Source organism: Schistocerca cancellata, chromosome 9, assembly GCF_023864275.1.
Source record: "Schistocerca cancellata isolate TAMUIC-IGC-003103 chromosome 9, iqSchCanc2.1, whole genome shotgun sequence".
Classification (NCBI taxonomy): Eukaryota; Metazoa; Arthropoda; class Insecta; order Orthoptera; family Acrididae; genus Schistocerca; species Schistocerca cancellata.
Genome location: NC_064634.1, coordinates 301,251,464 through 301,277,791, shown reverse-complemented (window position 1 = coordinate 301,277,791; position 26,328 = coordinate 301,251,464). Strand labels below are relative to the sequence as shown.

Below are 26,328 nucleotides of genomic sequence, written 5' to 3'. Positions count from 1 at the left end.
AGCGCCTAGAACCGCGAGACCACCGCGGCCGGCACACTTATTTTAGTTTACTGCTATGTAGAAGGTTGATAGAACGACATTTTCTGCAGATATTCGGTTGGCGGTAGAAATCATGTGGTCCTCTTAACGTAGAAAACATATTCGAATAACAGTTCCGCTATGAAATCACTCTGGGAGCGTGTCATATTTTATTGAAGTTTAAGCACTGCAGCTCAAAATACGACGTTCGTTAACATTAAGTCTACCTGGAAGCGTCTTTACCACGTCAACGCTAATTATCTAGTTGCTCCTACATCCTGTAAGTACTATGGTGTTTCGGAAATGTAGTGAGACTCTTCATAAAAAGTGTGGAACTTACTGCCTATGGACGTTACGTACGTAGCCTATGTGCCTCATTGTTTTCAGGATTGATATTATCGAAGTTCTGTTCTGAAACAACTTGTAATTACTCCTTTTCTTTTGTTTAGTCTTAAGTAGTTGAAGACGGATTACCGTACAAAGACTTTTTCGCATATTCGAATGTGAATTCCTGTACATTGGCAGTCAGTGTAGAAACACTTAAATCAATAAATTCCTCGTAAAAATTGACTGGCAGCTAATTGTTGCCAAATACGAAGTAACGTCCGTAAGGCTTATCCGGAACCTAGCATTAAAATATCCAGGCTCGTAATTGAGTTCAGCAGATCGTTTTTGACACTCTATCAGAAACTGCACGGTACGAATCAGAAAAATTAGCGAACATATCCTGATATGTGTCGTATGGTCCGCTGTTAGTGTGATGTGCCCCTGACTTGAACGCTGGTGAATTTGATAAGCTTAATCAGTATCCAATACGACTCGTTTCTATCTTGAGTGCTATCATTACTTGCCCATAGCATAAGAACTCGCTTAAGAGTAAGTGTCGTATACCGCAAACATCTTCACTGATGTTTTGTATTAAAAATAATGTAGATTACCACTTTTATTGCAACGTTCACTTTTACTGCACTAACAGCATGGTTTTTTCATGTTTAGACTCACATCGTCTTTATCTTTGTCGATATCTTCCGCTGAAGCTTCACTTTTGGTACCAAAATGGTTAATTTAAAATTTTCGCCCGAACAGGGACTTGAACCCTGGACCCTTAGGTTAAAAGCCTAATGCTCTACCGACTGAGCTATCCGGGCTCTGAATAGTCTCGGCTCGGAAACCCGTTATCCTTCACGGACTCGTGACTCAGTGGTGACGGAGTGATGTAGGAGGCGCTTGGCCTCGTGCGGTATATTGCCAGGCGCCGAGCGGCCAGAATAAATTTTGCTGCCAGCCGGTGTGCTGTGGCAATGAAACGCGCTGTGGCGGTCTTGGTGTACTAAATCAAGTGTAATGCTAAGTTACTTTATAATGAAGTCCACTGAAGTTCAATGGTTACCGTGGAGAGCAAATATAAAATTTAGTAACTTGGAAGGTAGCGTGGCCGAGCGGTCTAAGGCGCTGGTTTTAGGCACCAGTCCGAAAGGGCGTGGGTTCGAATCCCACCGCTGCCAGACATTTTTGAAAAGTAACTATTTTTAAAGAGTAGCGTCTTTCACTCTGATTTTACTATCTTATGTTTAACCTAAATAGAGACATCGTACCACGACCAATTTACCAAATCAAAACGTAAGCCAGATGATGCTAAAATGGATTAGTCCTGCCCGCTGTATTTTTTGCGCGCCTTAAAACTACAACGATTAAAAACGTCAACGAAAACCGGTCCCGAGCAGCTCCCGGCGGTGAAATCTTTTACGCTGTTTTATGCAACGGAAACAGTTATACATCTAGCAGTCCTGTCCGTGGGTATCCTTTAGCCCTCTGACGCCATGTATCAGAAATATCTTAAGAAGAGCGTGGTGAAATTTGGTTCGCGCACAGTCATCAGTCTGTTGTCCAGCTCCGAATCGTGGGTAGTGGTTAATGGTAATCCAACGAACTACAGCCTTGTAAAAGAATTAATGTAAAAGGTTGCCCGCTATACATACATTTGTGCTATTCCTTTGGAGCCTCTGTTGGGGAAAGAGATAACGGGGTATTGACTTTGTCTATGGATTGCCGATCTTGGAGTATTCGTAACAAACGCAGCTGATGTCGAAGCCGTTAATATCATCTTCTATCGATATGAGAGAACTTCGGGAGCGGAAATAAGCACAAAAACAGCAGTAATTTCCTTGTGCTCCAATGAAAGTCACATCAGTCAGTGTTGGAATCAAATAAAGAAACAACATGGGCTATTAAGCAACTGTTCATTCTACATTCTACATTCTACATTTATACTCCGCAAGCCACCCAACGGTGTGTGGCGGAGGCGCTACAGTCTGGAACCACGCGACCGCCATGGTCGCAGGTTCGAATCCTGCCTAGGGCATGGATGTGTGTGATGTCCTTAGGTTAGTTAGGTTTAGGTAGTTCTAAGTTCTAGGGGACTGATGGCCTCAGCAGTTAAGTCCCATAGTTGCTCAGAGCCATTTGACCCATTTTTTATCAACTGTTTACAGATGCACATGCTAGTGGTAAAATCCACACCGAACGACTACCCGTTGATTTTTAAACCAATCAGCTGCTTAGCAAAAAAACTTATCCCAGAGGACTCGTCGCTAACACTTTTGATCCAATACCCTTAAAGTAGGCCTGCTGCTGAATTTTTAAGCATATATTAAGGTTGCATACAATAAAATTCTTGAGACAGAAAAGTTTTTGTCCACTAAGCAGCACGGGTTTAGAAAGGTCGTGCAAAATTCATCTTGCCTTTTTCTCGTAAGGTATCCTGCGGACCATGAATGAAGGGCAACAGGCGGATTCCAGATTCCTAGATTTACAGAAATAGTAGAATGTTACCAATGTCCGAAGGTTCGAGCATACGAAATACTTTCTCAGATATGTAGGTAGCTCGAAGACTTTTTAAGTAATAGAACCCAGTACGTTGTCCTCGACGGCGAATGTTCGCTAGAGACGCAAAATGTTATAGGATCGCTCTTGTTCTCTGTGTACATATAAGATGTGACTGATAGGGTGAGCAGCAAACTGCATCTGTCTGCTGATAACGCTGTAGTGTATAAGGAAGTGTGAACGTTGAGTTACTGTAGGAGGACAAACGATGAACAGGTAAGAATTATTGTTTGATGTGATGAGTGGCAGGTTGAAAAGTGTAAGTTAAAGCAGAGGAGTAGCAAAAACAGTTCTGCAATTTTGGAACACAGTGTCAGTGCTATGACACTTAACACAGTCACCTCGATTAAATACCTAGCGAAGTACAATGGAACGAGCACACAAGGCATGATGTAGCGAAGGTGAATGGTTGGCTTTGCTTCATTGGGAGAATTCCAGGAATGTGTAGCTCACCCATAAAGGAGAAAGCGTATAAAACGGTAGTGCGATCCATTCCCGAGTAGTGCTGGAGTGTTTCGGATCCTCACAAGGTCAGATTAAAGAAAGATGTTGAAGCAATACAGAGCATGCTACTACATTCGTTATCGGGATGTCGCAACTATTTCGGTATGAACTCGAAAATGAAGCATCTTTCGCAAAACACTGTTGAGAAAGTTTTGTGAACCGGCATTTGCGATTGGCAGCAGAACGATTGTACTGCCATCAACGTAAATCTTGCGCAAAGACCGCGAAGAAGACATAAGAAAAACCGGGGCTCGTACGGAGGTGTACAGACAGTGGCTTTTCCCTCGCTCCATTTGCGAGTGGAGCAGGAAGGCAATGCCTACTGGTGATACAAAATACCCTCCACCATGCATCTTACGGTGGTTTCTGAGTGTGTATGCAATTGTTGATGTGGAAGGTGTGGTACAGAGCGTTATCATCAAAGTCAGAAATAATCTAGCAGTCACAGGGTGGGCAGCGTGTGCTTGACTGCTATGACGAAAATAGATTTTTAGTCTTCTAGGTCACCAGTCTTCCGAAGCGGGAAGAACTAGGACTAACAGACTTCATTCCGGATTGCTCGACACTACTCGTTCACGGGACACTGAGAACCATAGAACGACATTCGAATAGCCCTACAGCTGCCCTTCTCGCCGGCCAGAGTGGCCGAACGGTTCTAGGCGCTACAGTCTGGAACCGCGCGACCGCTACGGTCGCAGATTCGAATCCTGCCTCGGGCATGGATGTGTGTGATGTCCTTAGGTTAGTCAGGTTTAAATAGTTCTAAGTTCTAGGGATTGATGACCTCAGCAGTTAAGTCCCGTAGTGCTCAGAGCCATTTGAACCATTTTTTTCCCGTCTCCACAGGTAACAGCCACGACGGGAACTGACCCCCATCAGTCTCCCCCCTTTCAGTCGTTTCCAAAATGGCATTCGTCCGCCATTATTACATTCACGTTGCGAAACAGCGAAGACATTGCTGCCGTTTTTTGAGGGCGACCACCGACAAATGAAATATAAACTAGACTTCATAAACACCAATAGCAGACACTGTGGCGTATAAGCGGGAGTGAACGCCAGTTGCTACGAATTAAAAGCCGAATCTTACCTACTAATACGCTTTGTAAGATTGCCGCACCAACTTTATGCAATTCAACGAGTGTGAGGTTTACAGAGAAACGAACACCTTTGGAGTATCGTACTACACGCCCTCCTTTTACAGCCACGCATAACATTGCTAGGGAAACAACCAAAATAACTGACGGAGCTTCACTATTAATATCGTCACCACGTTCTTGTAGAATACGTTCTAATAAAATTTTAGAACAAAATCAAGGAATGACCTAAAAGCAGATCATCGCAACCTTTCCAAATAACTGAAAATTATCAAGCAGGTGTAAATAAACTTGATTGCAATTCACGTCTCGGGAAAGTACTTTGCTTAAAAAAATACCGGGAAGATGTCATTGTATCATATTCAAATTATTATTTTTATTGTGATTTAATCTGCAAATTGTTTTGTTACTAAATAAAAGTTCAATTTCATAGCTGCTAAAAGTTTTTGCAAACCGGTAACTTTTTTCAGAAGTGGTACCTGTGTGCTGTTCTACTGCCTTAAATTTAGCCTGTGTATACACAATAGCCATATTGTTCAAAGCGCGAGTGTTACGACTAAATTGTGTGTTTTTCTATTACCACTCATTTCATTTACTTCTTAATTTAATAGTAAGCAAAGGAATACAATTAAGAAATAAGCAAATGAATAATACAAGTGGCAGCAGAAAAAAGCAAATGGTTTAAAACAGTTAAATTTTAGTCAGTTGTTGATGTAGTTTCTATCACTGTTCCTTTATATTTATACGTTGTCTGATTGATCCCACGTCCCTCAAGGTCTTTCTTAGTTATGACTCTGAAACAGGATGAATGAATGTATGAGTGAGTGTACGGCATTTCTCTACGTTGCAACTTGCACAAAGATACGCGGGAGAGACTCGGCATGTGCTAAAACCACGGTGCACCCCATGTGGAATGATATTCTAGAAATGGGGGGGGGGGCTGTTTGCTATTAGAATATTCTTCCATCTCAAGAAGCATCGAAAGCGAAATGTCTGGTGAATAAGTAGTTCAAATACATATGATTTACTTTCATTGCCTGGCTAGGTACTAAGAACTTAATTTCGTTCATCATATTACATGATTCAGGAAAGTCAGCTATTGTGTCAGTCCTGATAACATAGTTGCAGACTTCCTGTAGCATCTAATACGATGAACGAAATCAAATACGCATGTCGTAGTTCAGACATCTAACAGTGACATTGTCCAGCATATTATGCAGAGCACGGTTACGGCGTACTATTATATTATTGACATCTTGCATCTTCTGAACCTAGTTAATTTCTGTGTATTAAGTTCTTCTGGTCAGTTTATGGCTTTGACGATACGGTACGGAAAGATGCATTATTTGAGTATCCACATAGATTATGGTGCTGACTGATAACAGATGAACCTGGTAGCAGTAGTAAAGGTTTTTCACAACCGTCGATGCTGACAGTGCTACAACGTGAATTTCGACAAATATATAACAGCTGTGGGTCACCAACCACTGAAAATGTTGAAATACGAACCATAAAAATTAAATGCGTTCTTAGAATCCAAAATCCTACAGCCTTCGTAACCTATCTAAAAAAAAAAAAAATGGTTCAAATGGCTCTGAGCACTATGGGACTTAACATATATGGTCATCAGTCCCCTAGAACTTAGAACTACTTAAACCTAACTAACCTAAGGACAGCACACAACACCCAGTCATCACGAGGCAGACAAAATCCCTGACCCCGCCGGTGTAACCTATCTACACTCCCCAGTAACTAATAATACGTGTACCTAATGTTCTGTTATTTTCAGAAAAGGCATTTTGTACCATCAGAATGCGAATAAATGTATTGCTGAAATTCATTATGCCAACGAGAATCGGCGCGCTAATAACGATCGAAACCGGAAAAATTACGTATTTGTCTGATGCAGTAATACGTTCGCTAGCTTGTGTCTGAGCAAAAGTTATCAAACTGATTATGTTGGGTGAAAATATGAATTTAAGCAACAACTACTGAAATTTATGTAGGCAGTAATGGTCAGTGCACGCGCGAAAGTGACACTGCAAGAGGTTATGAAATGCTTCAAAATTACTTATCACAACACTGAACGCTCCGTAATAATTAAAACCAAAAATCATTTACTTTACTGTGACACGTAACGTGACAGTGATAGAGAAACGTTACATCGCTAGAATGTTTACTGTCTTTGGGTTCCACTATTTATTTTCAGTAAACACAATTCATGAGCAGAAACAGGATAAATGAATATTCAATACGTCACTGCCAGCAGCAATGTAGAATCACCCAAATAAATATATAAAATTATAAAACACTGTTAATTAGTGTTTGAACTTTGCTTTACAAGGAGAATCTATTTTAATATCTGAGTAATTACTTTCTCAAAAAGATAATTAATGTAGTTAAAATTGCAGAAGTTAGTCATCACTGTCAGCTAATTACGGGCGCAATTGTCGCAGACTTGGAGTCTCTGAAAAAAAGATAAATCTGCGACCCTCATGCGGGTTTGTCATCGTGCCAACGTACAACACATTTAAATACATTAGCGTGACATCTAGAATAAAACTATGTGTCGTAGTCAGCGTTTTAAAACTTTTAGAGAAGTGAGGAAGAAACAAGTTAACTGACAGGAAACAAAAACTGATAGTACAGAAATAAATATAACGTAAGTATATAGTACATTAGTTTATAGCGATAATTACGTTAAATTTATGGATTCTTTGAGCAAACGAACGGGATTATAAATAGGAACTACGTGTTCGTAAGAATGCCCTGAAGCTCTCTCAGAAATAATGAAAAAAATCCTGAAGTTATCTCAGAAAAAATGAAAAAAATTCTGCACTGAACGCAAAAAGAAACAAGAAATGGATTGGCTAATGTGATCTACAATCGACCTTCTCGAAACCATGAAGAGATAGTGTGAATGAAGAAACATTTATTACAGCTAACATGGAATGTTGGAAAGCACAGGAATGCTAATTTATCTTTAAAATATAGTGGACGAGCTAAGATCATAATTAAGCAGCAACATCGAGTATGTGGAATGACAAAACTACAAAGCGAGTCTACAAGAGTTATATGTAGAGGACTGGGTTACTTTGGGACAGATACGGGGAAAAAGACCCAACGCAAAGAGAAATTTTTTGGAGAAAGTGTTGCAAAACCGCTATAATGGACAGGGTAAAACATGACGACGTGAAGCAAATAGTGGAATAGATAAGACTGGTACAGTGGTCAGAAAAACAGAATGGTATGGTCGTATGAAAAATATGCTTTATAATAGAAAACCTCAGAAAGTGTGGGTTTGGAGTTTCCTGATAAGCGCCATGAAAAAATATAGATATCATGCGAGAAAGGCTGTTAACAGAAGATACTTGCACAGATGAATAGGCATTATAGTAGGATTGCGGTAGATGGTCAGTGGTGTAGTGAAAGAGCAGCTGCAATATATATATACGAGTAACACTTAATGAATTAAAATGCGCCGATGCCGGGAACATGTTGGACACTGATACGTTCATATAGGCGGGTAAGTGAGGGCTGGACGCGGACGTTTCTCACCTGCTGTCCGGCCCTAAGCCGGCAGGTGGTGCCCTTACGCTATCGGGGATTAGGAGCAGCCGCTGTCGGCGCCACCTCGTACCGAATTACCGCCGCATTCCTGCACCCATAAGGCATACGTAACAGCGCGCTCCGCCACTAAACGATGTTAACACGTTGTCCCGGTTATGCGGTCTCCGATAATACGCTGTCATCTCCCTGCCTTTGGATGTATCGATAGCACAGAAAACACGTGTTGACCAGTAATGCGACATATTGTTTTCCGCAGTGAACGTTAACCAGAAGCACATCGTAACGTCGGTACCACTCTCATCCTATTTACGATAAACATAAATGCCTCGCAGTTCAACTTGTTTTATGATGCTTTCGCGCGAAAGGAGGTGTCGTAACACGAAAAGGGAATAACAGTTGATGCTGAACATTACAAAGCGTATCGTATTGCTTGAATATAGGCAGGAAGAGCCATTATTGTATAATTGCACGATCGCAGAATACTGATTGTAAGCAGTCACATCCATAAAACCTCTGAGTATGCGTAAGAAACGATTTAAAGTGGACGACATAATAAAACTAATTGCAGTTAAGGCAGATGCCAGACTGAGATTCACTGGTTGGTTCAAATGGCTCTGAGCACTAAGGGACTTAACATCTATGGCCATCAGTCCCCTAGAACTTAGAACTACTTAAACCTAACTAACCTAAGGACATCACACAACACCCAGTCGTCACGAGGCAGAGAAAAATCCCTGTCCCCGTCGGGAATCGTGAGATTCACTGGAATTATCCTCAGGAAATGTAGTCCATCCACAAAGAAAGTAGTTTCCAAAGCCCTCGTTGCATCTTAAAATATTGCTCGTCAATCTGAGATGCATACCATGTAGGATTCATAGAGAAAATAGAGAACATCCAAAGAAGAGCCAGCGCGTTTCGTTAAAGGTTCGTTCAAGAAGCACGAAAGCGTCACCTAGGTGATCATCCAACTCGAATGGCACACGCTGCAAGAGACGCGATCTACATAATGGCATGCATTAGTGTTAAAATTCCGAAAGCGTACGTACGTATAAATGTCAACCAATATATTCTTCATTTTTATTTTTTACTGCGTTCCTGCAGACATGCATCGCTGAAGGAACAGACATTGTAAAATAAAAATAAGTGTTGCAAGACTCAAAGAGCAAAAAACTAACATTGATCTTGATTCCTTGTATCTTCGAAGCTGCTACGATACTTCATAGTAGCTTTTGCTGTAGTACTTGGCAGACCTGTTTCATCGGAACTTTCTCTACCTTGCAGCATACATTTTTTTACGGGTGTTTCTACGCTGAACAGACCATGATGATATGGCCTTAGCGTATGTAAGAATCGTTTCGGTTCCGATAACACTTCTGACGAATGGATGCCTTATCCAGATGATTTTTATTATTATTTTATGCCATGTTTGGCCAACTGACGGATGAAGTCTCTTCTGCTATATTTTTACAGAATCTGATGATGACTCACAAGGGCGAAACGCTTAACTGATATTAATAAAACAATTTTGCAACGAGACTGCATTTATTATTCAAAACACATCATAACCGGTTTCTGTAACACAGCTAATGATGAAACAGAACGAACATTATCTGCAAAAGAACTTACTATAGCTACAGAAATAGACGCCCGTCTAGCAGCAGCTAATAGAACTTTTTACAGCTGTATCAAAATTTTAAGGATGAGATCACTTAGTACTGAATTCAAAATCCGTTTTTATCAGTCAACTATTGTACCAGTAGCATTATATGGATGTGAAGCTATTACATTCAGGAAAAAAGATGAAGAAAAACTGTTGATATTTGAAAGAAAAATACTAAGAAAAATATTTGGACCAATCTTCGATGAAAATGTCATGGAGTGGAGGGTAAGGAAAAATGAAGAACTACGGGAGTTGTACAAACATAGTACCATTGTGGAAATGTTAAAGAAGAGAAGACTGAACTGGGCTGGTCATGTAGCAAGGATGCCGGAGAACAGACTACCCAAAATAGCATCCACTAAGAAATTAGAAGGAAAGAGGTGGATGGAGAATATCCGGGAAGATGCAGCTAGGATGGGCATCAACTCTGATTGGACAACAATTTCCCTGGATAGAAATAATTGGAGGAGGCTCGTAGAGCAGGTGTATGGTCGATAAGGCCTTAGCCACGTGTAAAGTAAAGTAAAGTAAAGTATAGCTACAGTGTGGAGCAAGTGTTGTTCAAGCGAACGTGAGCCGCTGCGAAATGGCAGGGGGTAGGCAAAAAAAAAAAAATGGTTCAAATGGCTCTAAGCACTATGGGACTTAACATCTGAGATCATCAGTCCCCTAGAAACCTAACTAACCTAAGGACATCACACACATCCATGCCCGAGGCAGGATTCGAACCTGCGACCGTAGCAGTCGCGCGGTGCCGAGCTGAAGCGCCTAGAACCGCTCGGCCACAACGGCCGGCAGGGCGTAGGCGATTCGCCATGTATCAAGGAAGATTCAGTTTCAAGTCATGATCAAGAGCATTGATTCATGTTCGTTATGGCTCCCCAAAATCATTCTAGAGTGCTCGCGAGAGGGTTAAATAAAACTGTGATCATCATCATCCCTGATCGTTACCAAAACCGGGATGGTGAAAGGTCTCAATAGCGCAAAACGTGCCGCATTTTCTTGATTTCTATTCATGAGGGCACACAGTAAATATACTTGCAGACTGCGAGCGGTTTCGTCTTTGATGAGGCATCTTCAGAAATAATTACGGGCTCCTGAAGGTGTACACGAGATTGTGTTTCCATCAGCTGATGCGATTAACCCGTGCGCTCCAAGATGCTCACTCCCCTTTTGCTGAGGAACGGTAAAAACAATGGAAGGCAGAAAATTATCGGATCTCACTTGAGCAGTTGCGCAGGCCACTGCTTGAAGACTTTAAGCAGTACAAGCGACCAGGCTTCCATAGGAATTAATATAATGGCTGCCTGTCCGTGCTCGTCGACAGCTAAAGAGTGTTTCCAAAAGGGACCGTTTTCCTGCTGTACGCGTTTTGCTGTGACTCAAATCTGTAAAGATAAGCACGGCTCCAGCGCTGTCACTGTCTCCGTCGAGTATTTGACCCTTGTTAGCCCAGCAGCGAGGCCATCTCCGTCATTAATCTGCGTTTAGGGCCAGCCTGGCAAACTTTGCGCACGCAACTGCGCTTTCTAATTGAGAATGCCAGTGTGATGTCACTCCTGTTTCTGTTCCTTGAGCTGTTACTGAAACACTATATTTTTCCTAATTATTGACTCGTCTCCATGACGAGCTCGTCCCTTGCTCTTCCTTTCTCAACTTTGTATGGTGTGTAACTTCCGCCAGTGTTCACTGGAGACTTTCTTGCTGATTTAATTAGGGTCATTCAAGAAAATAAATGAGACGGAGACTCTACAATGGGAATTGCTGAAGGGATGGTAACGCTATAGCCTACGGAAGAAGTTGTGCTGTCTATAAGAGTGCTGAAGCCCCAAACTTGTCGCTGGAGGGACTCGGGCGCTCACCCATATGGCGGCAGGACGAGCACTTGCATCGTTGACCGTCCACTGCACTCAGTCGTGCTGGAAACAGAGAAATGGTCTCCATTTCAAAGAAGAGCAACAGAGAGCACTGCGTTTCCGGACAGTGGAAGGAAGGCGCGATTCGGAAAGTCAAAAGCGTAACAAGGGCATTGCATGTCTACTGCATGCGATTCGAAGAAGAACGGATTGAGCATCGGAACTGCAACGGACATACAGTACTCTCCGTAGATTTGTGCCTTTCTTCGACGAATTTATGTTCCCCGCACTCCTTTCGCTAAGGGGAGTACGTACGCACTATACCTTCAGTGATAAAATTGTAAATTGACGACCCGTTATCAAAGAACTTTGATGGATAGAGACCTGACATTTTTAAAAAGTGTTTTATGACTCCTTTTCTGATTACTGAACCAGACTCAGAACACAGAAACAAATAATTAATTAGTTACAAATTTTTAAAATTATAATCATTTTTTTCTTTAAAAAATCCACTTTTTACCTCTGTAACTAAGAAACCGGGAGTGGTAGATCTATTCTGGTGGTTCAGTAGCTACAATGTATTGAGAGGTAACAAAGTGTTTAATTAGGTGGATTTCCTGAGACAATAGGTCAAATATTTTAAAAACTGTTATTTTCAGGAAACAAAGTTCAGTTTCAGATGGTATCACCTCATATATGGAAACATGGCAGTTCCCAGAAACAGCCAGACCATAATCAGCATTGTCTGTATCCTGTTCCTAATAATGCTGCAAACCCAGGCACTTCCTTCTTTCCCTGCCTCTTGCTTCTTTGGTGATTTCTTCAGCTGCACGCTGGGCTTTCATGATACAAAGTCGATCCGTTCGCTGAAAGGCTTGCAGCCTGTAGGCTCTGGAGTGCTATCAATTTGCTCTTCTACACTAATTCTTCCCTTGTTACCATCATTAAATGTTACCACAAACACCCAGACGGAGTTTCGATTTTTACTAACACATTTTTTGGTGTACGGGTCCAATTGACGTTATTGAAAGGCTCATTCGGGTTTTGCGTTAGATCATCGAGATATTTGGAAAGAAGGGCAGTATGAAGTAATTCTCCATACACTCGTTTAACAGTTTCCGTCACTGCAGACGCCATGCTCTTTTTGTGCCTAAATTATTTCTCTGTACCTGTTGCCTGATCTTAGCAGTACTTGCACCACGAACCAGCACCCGGTGGACAAAGATCACGTACGAGTATAGGGATATCATCAGTAGATGATTTGTAGAAGAATGATCACACAATGCTCTATCCATTTCTTGTAGGTCATATGGGTTGTATGCTAATGTCATTTCTTGATAACGCTGGAGTTCACCAATGTTTTTATCTGAAAGTCTTCATTTACCATTTAGAATTCATTATCTTTACAATTCAACACTTACGAAATGCTAGATATATGCGGAATACCGCCACTTTTGTTAGCACAGTGCGTCCAATCTCTTAACATGAAAATGACATCAAGATTAAATAGCTGAAAACTATAGCCTTCTAGGTTAAATACTTCCGAAGATAGAGATAGCGTTATTCAATGCAGAACAGCTGGATTTTATTATTTATTGATTGATTTACTTAACCTGGTAAGATTAGGGCCATCAGGTCCTCTCTTACATCTAACCAGCGACTCTACTTATTTTACTTTGATTGTTTCAGTAGGCTACATCTAGTACATCTAGTACAGAAGGTGAGATAAACAATTACAAAGGCACACTTGGAATATATATATATATATATATATATATATATATATATATATATATACAGTTTAGTTTCGTAGATGGTAAGTACTGCTATAATTAGACATTACAATAGAGAGAGATTTTAGATAGGAGTGCTAGCAGCAGGGGGTATGAGGAAGACTGATGGCGAAGGGAGAAGAAGAATAGGGACATGATGAAACATAATTAAGGAAATACAAAGGAAAAGAAGATTGCGTGGCTGTTGGAGATAGATGAAGAGGAGGAAGAGAAAGGAGCAAGATAGGAGACACTAGCTTTGCTATTTGACAGAGGGGAGAATTGACCTTGTACATTAATTTTGTGGAGAACGTTATGAGGATGATAGTAGCAAATGCTTCAACTTCTTCTTGAAAGTAGCTGGGGATTGAATTTTGCGCAAGGTAAGGGGCAAATTGTTCCAGAGGCGGACAGCAGCAAATGAGAAGGAGTTTGCAAAAGATTTTATTTTGTGAGTGGGCACAGTTAGGATACCAAATAACAGTGACCTCGTGTTTCGATTATGATGACATGAAACGTGTTTAATCTCTGAAGCAAGGTACTGAGGTGCTTGCGCGACGAGGAGTCGGTGAAGTAGACATAGAGTGTGGTAGTCACGCAATTTGTCCGGCCGCAGCCACCCTAGCTGCGAGTATGAAGCATTAACATGATCATATCGGCGAATGTTGCAGGTGTAACGCACACAGGCATTCATGGTTAGTTCTAACCGTCTTTTGTTTTCACTACTCATGCCTTGTTGAATTACATCACAATACTGGAGGTTAGGTAGAACGAGTGCTTCCACGAGCTGGCGTTTCACGTCCTGTGGGAAAAAAAACTGCCTGTAACATACAAGTAGAAATAACATATCAGATCACCTGAAATTCGTTCTTGTATTAATTGATTATTAGTTTATCTAGTGCTCTCATGTTATCGCCATTCTGATAAAAAAACTTGCCCTTATATCGACTTTAACACATGTAAAGAACAACAAATTACATCTCTGTACAAAGTAGGCTCTTGCCATATCTCTCTGTCAAGATCTTTGTTATAAGCAACAGTTGTAACACTGGATGGTGGTAAAGTGTCACTGTTAAAGCGTGAGCTAATATAGTTCGTGTGAAAGTGTTCTGGACATCAAAACGGAGGCAGACAGATACGAAAAAAGCCGCATATACTGTCGCAGTAAGTAAAAACTAAATTTACATCCATATCGACAGATAAGCTATAGTCATGGCGATACATTAAAGTGTGACCCATCTTTCTGCCAGAGAACCAGCACCCAGCATTATGCTACTACCAGTAATGATGTAACTTCCCGGATCCTCCCGAAATCATCTGAAGATGAACCTGAAAGGGTTCGAAAACCGGTTAATGTAATAAAGCATTATTATTGAAAAAAGTGACTGGTTGCAGTTGTGTATAACTTTTTTACATTACTATACAGTCACGGTTCTAAAATATCCGTAATGGATAAGCATAATCTGTGGAAATACGTTCGGAAAATTTTTGAGAGCATAGAGACAAGCGGACGTCATCCGGCACACTGCGACTGTATTCTCTGTCCAGTTGAGATGCTCATCCAAAGCTACACCCAAGTTCTTAACTGTTGCCGGCCGTGGTGGCCGAGCGGTTCTAGGCGCTTCAGTCTGGAACCGCGCGACCGCTACGGTCGCAGGTTCGAATCCTGTCTCGAGCATGGAGGTGTGTGATGTCCTTAGGTTACTTAGGTTTAAGTAGTTCTAAGTTCTAGGGTACTGATGACCACAGATCTTAAGTCCCGTAGTGCTCAGAGCCATTTGAACCGTCTTAACTGTTTTCTGATATGGTATTGGAATACCGTCAAGCAGAATAGGAGGCAGCCGGTCGCGGAAATCTGAACTGACTACTTTCTGATGAGCTATTAAGATTACTTGAAATGATAAAATGTACATTTCCAGTTGGACTTATTTGATAAATAGTACATCAAATTGTTCAGGAGAGATCAAATATTATTAAGAGATAATAATTTAAAAAAGTCACTTTTAGACCAGTTTCAGCATAGTTACTCTCCTGGAAACGCACTACTCTCCGTTCCTCTTCTTCCGAAGCCTCCATTTCACCTTCTCAGTATGGCCAAGTGCAGTGGACGGCCGGCGTGTGCGCGTACTCAATATTGTTGTAATGTGGGTCTGCCCTCACGTCTGTCTAGCAGAGAATCCAGGGCCTCAGAGACCTTACAGGGACCACACTCTCTTCAGAGGCCAATGGCATTACGATCCCTTCAGAGGTTTTCATTTTACAGCTTCCGGCTCGTTTCTTTTCGAATGGCCAAATAGTGCAACTTCTTTAAACGTACGCCCACACGCAGCGTCTTCTTACTGTATGCTACTGAAGACGACGGGAACAAATGTAGATGCGTCATAACTTGCGGGAAACATGTAATACGCGAACTTGAGCTGCAGTCCACACGTTGGTTCAGTGACGTTGTGACGATACGCTATAGCAAGATTTTGGTATACTGCTTGAGAAGCTAATTATGCGTATGTACAGGCAAAATGATTTTACGCCTAACGTGGCTCCTTCAAAGATCGAGCCCTGCAGAAATAGCAGAACGAAGGCGTTCCTGTTTCATCGAAAATGAAAAACACACATGATGGTCATCTAGTGTGGAGCGTCAGCGACAACATCCAAGCGCCATCAGACTCTTTACGAAATAAACATGTATTAACTAGTGCTCTGTAGAGGTTTCTCCATAGCGATGTCTATTGATAACAAAAGATAAAAAAACGTTTATTATTCAGTCCCATCCAGAAGATCACATAAATAAAAATACAAGGGCAGGCGACTGAATGCCCTGCAAGCCAACAAACTCGAAGTCTAATAAAATGGAAACAAGTTACTCAAACATCATGTATGAAAAGAGAAACCTTTCATCAATTCTTACTAAAATTGCAAAATATATGATGGAGTTCAGTTGCATTTTATTATATTCTTCGTGTAATGAAACTGATCCGCGACAGTATTTTCAGATGTACAGAAATAATAGAATATCATCACTCATCATCTTCTACACTGTTAGGAATTGGTTTGAAGCTGCAAAAAAATTTCTAACATTTCGTAGACAATTGGTTTCACACCAAGAAGTAATGACAACCATTCCTCTGTCACACATTTCCATGTCGAACTTTCATCTAAGAATTAGTTGTTCATAGTCTCTGTCATATTATTAGACTTCCAGTTTATTGGGTTGCAGGCTGTTCAGTCATCTGTCCTGATATTTTTATGTATGTACTCCTTTGAATGCAACTGCCACAATAAGCTTTCTTATTTTTTTATTGTAAACAGACACTGTCATCAAAAACCTTTACAAAACACTGGTGAATGCCTGTTCATTTAGTAAACTATCAGATGACGCTTGTTTGTTGTCTGTTGCCTGTGAAGTACCATACATGTTTCCCACCATGTATGGGGAGCTGTGCGCATTGGTGTGCTTCTTTCATCTTCGGTCGAATAGGACCATCTTTGCTGTGCTGTTGAATGCGTCAGTCGCATCTACAAAGTTGAAAAAGGAAAAAAAGGAAAGAAAAAAAAAGTGGTCGCACTCTGAGAAAAAAATGCTACTCTACAGAAAGTAACTTGGCTCATTCATACATTGCTACATCGCTACCCATACTCCGAAAGGAGTTGGCAAATAGTTGTTTTTCTACTCTTCTGCTCTATTAGTGTTCGCACTAGCCACCGTATACTTTGTGTATCACTTGAGGCGAAACCGGAGTGGCAAGCGCAGCCACATCCACCTCCGCTGTCCACAAGTCAGAGGCAGCAAGCAAAACAAAACGGGAGGTTCAATAATGAGGTGCTACGATTCCGAACGAAGTAACAATCCGTAAAGTAAGTTAAGCTTCAGATAGAAATACTCAGAGGTTGTTCTGTATAAAATTATGTACCAATAACATAGTTACGTTCCAATATAGTTTTATATTTTTGAGAACAGAACATGCACTCAATATAAGAGACGAATGTCAAATTCGACACTTATCTACAGAATTAAAATAAAATAGTGTCTCTACCATTTTCTAAAAGAGTTAATATTGCTCCTAAAATCTGGAATATTAGAAAATACTTTGAAATATTGATGTGCCACTTCGAAGAATTAGACTTCGAGAATGACAAAAATTATTATTTTTAATGTAATACGATACCACGGCAAATTAGAATATATCTAGTAAAGAGCCGTGGCGTTCAAACCAACCTTCCATTTGATGACATCTTTAACAGGTGGTAGCAGCTATCAGCTAAACAAGGCATTTGAGCAAATCACCCAACATACTGTCATTAGTGGAAGACACACATTGCACAGACAACACAGTAAGTAGTCTTATTCTTGTGGGAGTGGTCCATTGAATGTTTATTGAAATTAAAAATACCGGTTGCCTCTTATGTTGCATTATCGTCCACACGAGCGGGTTAGACTCATCCACAAGTCATTTTAAGTGTATTCTTATTGTTGTTCTTGTTGTTGTTCTGGTCCTGGTGGTGAAGGTCATCAGTCCAAATACTGGTATAATGGAGCTCTCCCAAATTAGTTTATCCTGTCCAAGCCATTTAAACCTGTTCACCACTCCCCCCACCACACACACACACTTCCCACCACTTCAAATATACGATACATTCGTGCCTTAGGATGTGTCCTAGCCACCGTTCCTAAATTTAGTTAAGTTGTGCTATAAATTCCTTTCTTCCCCGTTCAGTTCAGTACATCCCCATTATTTATTTCATTTAACCATCCAGTGTTCAGCATTCTCCTGTAGCATCCCATTTCAAAAGCTTCTATTCTCTTTTTGCCTAAACTATTTACCGTTCCCATTTCACTTCCGTACAAGGCTATACTCTAGAAGAATACCTTCTAAAAACACTTCCTAGCATTATATTTCGTTCGATGTTGATAAATTACGAAAGCAACACATCAAGCAGTATACCAGCGTCCATCGCGGTCATTTCAAATTAAGTTAAGTAACAAACCACTATTTCTGTGGACGAGCTGAAATCGGTAAACTGTCATAAATTCTGCACAGATGTGAATAAGCAAGTACTTTCGAAGGTAGTGTGAGTGTCCAGTCTGACAATGTCAAATTTTTCTTCTTTTCTTTGAGATACTAATGCTAGAAATTTCCGGCATTGATTACATAATAATTCTTACAGATCAGAACTAAGAGGAAAACCTATAGCCCATTGGTTAGTAATGACATCATTTCGTCAGAAGTGGGCGGAGCCTCCATTATGTATAGTAAGACTGCACTCGCTTCTCCAGTAGTGATTCTCCAGCAGAAGGAGATTCTTACTCATTGGTAATTCATCGTTTTATAGCTTTATAACTTTATGTATTTTCTTTAATGTATGTAGCCCTCTAATTAAAACTTTGTATACGACTTGTAGGTCTGAAGAAGACCACAGTAGTGGTCGAAACCGGTCGCCGTAATAAATAAATTGTGATCAGGACTGTTTTTGATAGTAAGTAAAATGAAAGACTCTACAATGATATTTCATCTAGTATCGCAGAATTTTCAATTCAGTGTTACCGGTTTCAAGTGCAATAGTTAAATGTGTCGCTTTGGCGAGGTTAGTGCGTTGTCACCGCAGCCGCCTGTCGTACGCGCAGGCGGTTGTCTTCGCCAGTAAACAGCAGTCTGCTGTCGCAGTAATTGCAGACGCTTGTCGTCGCGTGACGTCACCTCCTCGAGGGGGACGGTCCCTGCCGCTGGACACGGCGCGTCACCTTTCTGCAAGCCAAACAGCGGGGCCGCTGGGGCCTTGAGCGTCTTCGGCGAATTGCCGCATGCTAACACAGAGTCTATGGCCACCTCACGGTCATCGCCGGTAATGTACGGCGGTCGTTAGCGCCTGCTAGTGCAAACTCCGACGTCGAGGTCGGGACAGCGGCTCGGGATGCTATTCGCGCGGTCGTAATTCTGATGTGCTTAGTTACCGCGCTACGCCATCGCAGCTTCAGGCACTTAGGCAGAGTAACTGTTACAGCCGCGGACGGTACGTGACGTGCTGAAGGGAACCGAAAGTCTCTTATTACACCAGCAAATCGTATTTGTGCAGCATGTACTGTACATGTCAGCTGAAGATTATTGCAGCCTACTCATTGAAAATCGTTTCAATAAAGACATGTTGCTGCTTAATAGTACATCGTCTGGCGTGACAGTCTTTGCCATTCCACTTTCGCAACAACTTCGTTAGAAAGAAGCCTGCTGTCATATCTTTGCACTGGCGTTTATCCTCACCATGGCAACCACTAGTTTGCATATGGACTTTACAACAACTTCAGTGGAAAGAAGCGTGCTGCCTCATCTTTGTAACGACGTCCAACTTCACCATGGCAACCAGTGGTTCCAAATGGTTCACTAACAGGCCTTGAGAGGGCGACCCATGTACTGTCAAAACGAAGTTCATTTATCCTACATGTTTAAATATTTTTAACGCTTCTTAAGCTGTTAAATAAGCTAAGTTTAGTGTATTTTTCTTTCTTGTCAATGTTCTTTTAACTAATAAATTTTACATTGTTATTCGACCTATAACCCATTGGTTAGTAATGACATCATTCCTTCAGAAGTGGGCGGAGCCTCCATTATGTATAGTAAGACATGCACTGGTTTCTGCAGTAGTGATTCTCCAGCAGAAGGCGGTTCTTACTAATTGGTAATTCATCGTTTTATAGCTTTATAACTTTATATGTATTTTCTTTAATGTGTGTAGCCCTCCAATTACAGCTTTGTATACCACTTGTAGATCTGAAGATGACCACAGTAGTGGTCGAAACCGGTCAGCGTAATAAAAAATTTTGTGATCAAGACTGTTTTTGATAGTAAATATTTGTAAAACATTGAGCACTGTTCTCCCATAATTTATTCTAAAGTAATTTCATTCATTGTAGCTGGGAGCAAGGTCGTGGTCTTGAAATATTAGTGAAATATTAAAATTTGCCTCAACCAGGTAAAATTCGTGTTAAGATTACAAGCCACACGACGTGTTTCGAGAGCAGGCTTTCATTTTCTGGTAAAATACACAAGACTCCTTAAAAAAAGGTTAGTGATGTAACAGCGTAAACCCGTCGCACTACACAGTCTCTGTGTTACTTTAAATTCAATCGAAAGACTGAAACTCTTTCAACCAACGGTTTCACTGTCTTCTCACTTTGTTAAAAATTAATATTTCTCAAAGATTATTGTACATTTCAACTGAAGATGGAAACTTGTCTTGTGACTTGTCATCTTATAACGAATTTTATGTGCTTGAGTCATATTTTAATATTTGATGAACATTTTACGAGCTGCGTCATAGTACTCGTGGCAACAAAATATACAATGATCCAGGAAAGCGTTTATGTCTTTATTCCAATGACAGACCAGTATACACTGAAGTGGCAAGCCATGAGATAGGGACAGACACACATCGAGATGGCGGTAGTATCGCGTACACCAAGTACAAAATGGCAGTGCGTTGGCAGACTTGTCATTTGTAGTCAGCTTATTCATGTGAAACAATTTCCGACGTGATTATGGCTGGACGACGAGAATTAATAGACTTTGAAAGCGGAACGGTAGTAGGTGCTATACTCGTGGGACATTTTGTTTGGGGAATCGTTTGGGAATGTAATATTCGGAGATCAACAGTGTCAAGAGTGTGCCGAGAATACCGAATTTCAAGCGTTGTCTCCTGCCACGGGTAATGTGGTGGCCGACGACCTTCACTTAACGACCGAGAGCAGCGGCATTTGTCTACAGTTGTCACTGCTAACAGACAAGCAACACTGTGTTAAATAACCGCAAAAATCAATTTCAGTTATTAAGAGCTGATGGTAGGGTTCGAGAGTTGCGCAGACCTCGGGGAGCCATATCTCAAGTTGTCAACAAGGCACTGTACAAGATAGCGGTGGCTCCATAATGGTGCGGGCTGTGTTTATATGGAATGGACTGAATCCTCTGGTCCAACTGAACCGATCATTGCGTAGAAATGGTTATGTTCGGCTACTTGGAGACCATTTGCCGTCATTCAAGGAGTTCATGTTCCCAGACAACGATGCGCCATTTCACCGGGCCACCAATAGTTTGCGATTGATTTGAAAGAACATTCTGGACAATTCGAGCGACTAATTTGGCCACCGAGATCGTCAGGCATGAATCGCACAGAACATCTATGAGACATAATCGAAAAGTTAGTTCATGCACAAAATCTTGCACCGGCAATACTTTCTCAATTAACGGACGGGAGTGGAGGCATCATGGCTCAACATTTCTGCAGGGGACTCAAAGCGGCTTGTTGAGTCTGTCACGTCGAGACGCCGCACTAAGCCGGCGAAACGATGTCCGACACGATATTGGGAGGTATCCCATAACTATTTTCGCCTCAGTGTATGTTACAGCAGTTAATAAATTTCTGTCGATGATGACCAAGACTTGAGTACGAACAGTTTTTCAATCACATCGAGCATCAAATGTAAATGTGGTAGAGCCAGAAAATGAACAGTTTCTATCATTATCACTTTTACATAGGTTGGCTCGATTGAAAACTTGTTTGTGCTCAGGTTTTGAGAATGATCATCATAAGGAGAAATCAACTGACTCTTGCAAAGTATTGTGTTGGAGTAAAGACAAAACACCATACGATTTCTATTATCTTATTGTTATCGTCTTCCTCCATCTACTTACTCTTCTTCTTCTGGTTCGCTCAAGTTCCTCCGCAAATCTTTTTAAAGAAAAATGCTCAAGCCACTTACAGTTTAATTGTTTAAAAAAGATTCAGCTTATTTCGCAGGACTATGTGTTCTATCTGCCTAAATACTGAAACGTGTTATAGATTCTGACTTACGTATCGAAACGAAAAGTTAATCATGGCGCTAGTTGCAAGTTGCCCCATTCACGTGGTTGCCGGAACAAGCCTTTGTGGTGTAGGTAGGTAGCTCGTAGTCACAATGTGTGTCGAGTCGAAATGGCGACAGCACAATAAGGAAAGGTATTTTGCGTTTTCCGCTTTAACAGGGCAGTTGAGATACAACCGTGCGGCGTAACTTTCGGCGAGAGTACGCCACTGCGCATCCTACACATCTCAAAGTATTCGACAACAGTACTAGCAGTTTCAAGACACTGGTTGTTCACGCAAGGCAAATACACTGGCAAGACGTAGAGCGCATGCAGTAGAGATATGCACTCGGTCGTCAGAAGTCTGGTCATCGTGACAGCCGAGAGTTATGGAAAAAACGACATTTTGTCAATGGAGTGAGTGATTGATTATTCTGAATTTTTTTTGTTTATTTATAGACGCAGTCACATTCTTATGACACAGTCATATCCGGTTTCGGCCATACAACGACCATCTTCAGATACTAAAGGCGGCAATAACGTTTGACAACGCATGAACCTGTGTTCAGTATATGCCGCCTTTAGAATTTGAAGATGGTCATTGTGTGGCCGAAACCTGTTATGATTGTGTCATAAGAATGTGATTGAGCCGGGAGTTAGTCGTCCTGTATTTGGCGACATTTTTGCTTGAACCCATACCGGATCCATTTCCGGTGGAGGGTTCACTGAACATTTGTTAACGTAAATAAAAACTTTGATCCTAAACTTAATTTTTAAAGATACTTTACGATTCTATGTGCATTCAAATGAAAGATTACCCCTGTAAAATAGGATGGGTGTTTTGAAAATTAAAATTTGTAGTCCTATGCCTAAGTTAAATCCATACCAAGTTTCTATCTTCACGCAGAAGATAAAGTTGTGGCGTCGGACGAATCCCTTTGAATAACCTACTTTATTCGCCTTCTGTACTATGCGAAAGGATCTCTAGCTCTTCAATCATGTCAGTTTTCTTCTCTTTATTCCTGATAGGAATATACAGGGTGTTAGGGGCATAAGTGCAGATATTATGACCGTTGCAACCTTAACATGTACCCACTTCAGTGTGTCAGTAGTTTTATCTCTGTGTCTAACAGTCGTCTCGCAAACATGATTAACTACCTGAGGTTTCCTGTATGGTCGTAACTGCACCACTAAATGGACTATGCCTGTCAGTAAAGGTTAACGGTTTTGCGTCCATAGTCCAAACTTCAACTGACCTGCTGCCCAGAGGAAAATAAGCATCAACCCTAGAACACTAAAGGGGGGAAAATGTTACTTTCCTACTAAAGCATTGCAAAGTTTACCACACCACATATTAGTCAAAGGAAGTCATAATTTATAGGTTATCCACTAGTTAATTACTATTCTTAGATTTCCAATGGTATGTTACTATTGGCAAAAGGCAAAAGGCAAAATGTACTATTTTATACCCTACTGCAATATGTGTTGGCATCTGTATACAAGTGATTAATTTCTCCTGCGGTTCAATGACGGAAGTGGAACAGTTTACTACAGGGAAAGGAATTCTACACTTAAAATACTGTTTAACATAGAACTACTGGATACAGTGCGAAAATAATTTTGATGAAGTTACTTGCTTCTTATAAACTGTTAAATGTTTTACATTTAGTGCATAATTATATGTTCACATATAAACAAAATTTTCTTACAAAGTAAACTTAAAGTGCAGTTTGCATATTAAGCTATTGGATATAATACAAAAATATTTCCTTTGTAAATCTAGTACTTATTCTTTAAAAATGTTAATTGTGTGATTATTCATGTGTGTATGTATGTATTTAAATGTTCATATGTAATAAAAAAAGAAAAAAGTAAAGAGCAAATAAAAACTGCAGTCGTAAATTTTACGAGGGTTCACTAATCTAAGGTTAACGCCACATATACTTGGAGGCACTAAGCAAGCTAAACACATACTACTCTAATAAACTTATACCCCTGTATACATTATCGTTGTATTCCAAATACTGAAGAAAGTGAAGGAAATGGGCCGGTTTGTGTAATGAGGAATCCTTTGGCACAGTAAATGGTTCAAATGGCTCTGAGCACTATGGGACTTAACATCTGAGGTCATCAGTTCCCTAGAGCTTAGAACTACTTAAACCTAACTAACCTAAGCACAATACACACATCCATACCCGAGGCAGGATTCGAACCTGCGACCGTAGCGGTCGCGTGCTTCCTGACTGAAGCCCCCAGAACCGCTCGGCCACCACGGCCGGCAGGCACAGTAAATGCCACGCGCATATTTTAATAACAAAGTCGTTAGTGACTCGAGTAGCTTCCTCAACTGATTTGCAAAATTGCTGCAGTAAATTTAAATACACAGCTTATAGTGAGTGAATCGATGCTCTAAAAATTCAACGTAAGTGAAATATGTAGGTGAATGGCAGTGACGTGTTTACAAGCGCTGGGGCATCAGCAGTCGATAGTGTAACAACTGCCGACTTGTATCACGGAATAGAAATTGATGCGTGATGGATCCTCGAGACAACATTACAGAATATGGGACTAACTGAAGTGTTTGATACCGTTTTTCCAACTGGAAACAAATCACCGTTCAACCTAGACCTCGCGCTAGTCTGTCACCACACCCAAGATTTTGTACTCACTTTCACTGGCCACCAGTCCACAACCAAACTGGTACTTTTCAATCTAAACTAGATCTTGGGTTACACTCGAAATTAGTCACCATAGCCTATGCTCCAAAACGTAATTCAGGCACAAAAAAAATATTTGCAGAATTCTGTTCACTTTATGTTTTGCGCACGTAAGCCGTCAAGCGCTACATCATTACATTACGGGACGAGGACAACATCCGGTATCGGTAGATTCACTTGACCCAACAGATGTAGGTATACTTTTTATACCAGTGCATGAGAAGGGCGATAGAACAATTTTCAGTAACCATAGAATATCACTGGTGAATGCTGGCCACAAAATACTTGCTAAGCTACTGAACAAGAAATTAGGACTATATGCGGAAGCCACCACGGCTGGGAAAACCATTACGGGTCCGGGAAGAAAAGTGCAATAACAGACCAGATGTTCACCATTAGGTTAATGGCAGAACAGGGTTAAGAGTTCAGTGCAACAGTACATAAAGTGTATGTGGGCTTTAAAGCAGCTTATGACAGTGCACAGAAACGGTCTTCTACAGGCATTACGGGAGCTGGGACTGTTACCAAAGCCAATGAGAGTCGAGAAAATTACTCTAAGCAACACCAGCTGCAAAATAAAAGCTAATGGCAAATATTCCAACAATTTCCTAATCTTTCAAGGACAAAAAAAATGGATATTCTGTATCACCCAGGCTCCCATGCGAAAACTCCCAAACAAAATAGATGGTATTATTTTCAGCTGGACAATTGGGAATATGGTATTTGGGGATGACATGACCATGCTTGGGAGGAAAAGAAATTTCTGCTGCAAAACTAGATTTGGAACACGAAGCCGCAGCCCTTGGCCTGGTCATAAATAAGGAGAAAGTGAAGTATTTGGTGAACACCAGAAACAAAACACATTGAGTAGTTTGAAGGATCTGAAAGAGTAAATCAGTTTGAGTATTTGGGAGAAATGGTTACAGAAGATAATGTGGTATCAAGAGAGATGAAGCTAGGAATAGCTGCAGGTAACAGATGTTATTGCAGCTTCCTTAACCTGCTGCAACAGTCCAACATCTCAAGGTAGTTGAAGATGACGGATTACAAAATGCTCATAAAACCTGTTGTCATGTGTGTGTGTCTGAAACGTGGACAATAAGGTAACAGGTCAGAACTGCCTTGGATACACCCTAACACAAAGTACTGCGGAATATATGGGACGGTGTGCGATAGTGATGCTTGGAGAATTAGGACCAATGCAGAACTTTATGAACCCTATGAGAATTCACCATGAAGCTAAAGGTGTGAAGGTTATAGTGGTTGTGACACATGCAGGGATTGGAAGAAAGAGTACCAAAGACGGTGTCATTTGCAAAGCCAGTCGCTTAGTGGAGAGACCAATATTGCGATGGATTATGATACAGAAACGGATCTGAAATGATAAGTGCCTAACTGGAGAATAGTAGTGAAGTCGAGAGATGACTGG

The 26,328-nt window shown here is 41.0% G+C and overlaps 1 protein-coding gene and 2 non-coding genes across 3 annotated transcripts in view; 2 read left to right on the top strand and 1 right to left on the bottom strand.

Moving 5' to 3' along the window:
• The window catches only part of LOC126101585 (prickle planar cell polarity protein 3-A), a 1,199,532-nt gene that overhangs the window by 85,745 nt on the left and 1,087,459 nt on the right, over positions 1–26,328 (top strand). The gene's annotated exons all lie outside the window — the stretch shown is intronic.
• On the bottom strand, positions 1,094–1,166 carry Trnak-uuu (transfer RNA lysine (anticodon UUU)). Its single transcript has one exon. It is a non-coding gene; the product is annotated as a tRNA-Lys (tRNA).
• Trnal-uag (transfer RNA leucine (anticodon UAG)) lies at positions 1,444–1,523 on the top strand. The gene has a single exon. It is a non-coding gene; the product is annotated as a tRNA-Leu (tRNA).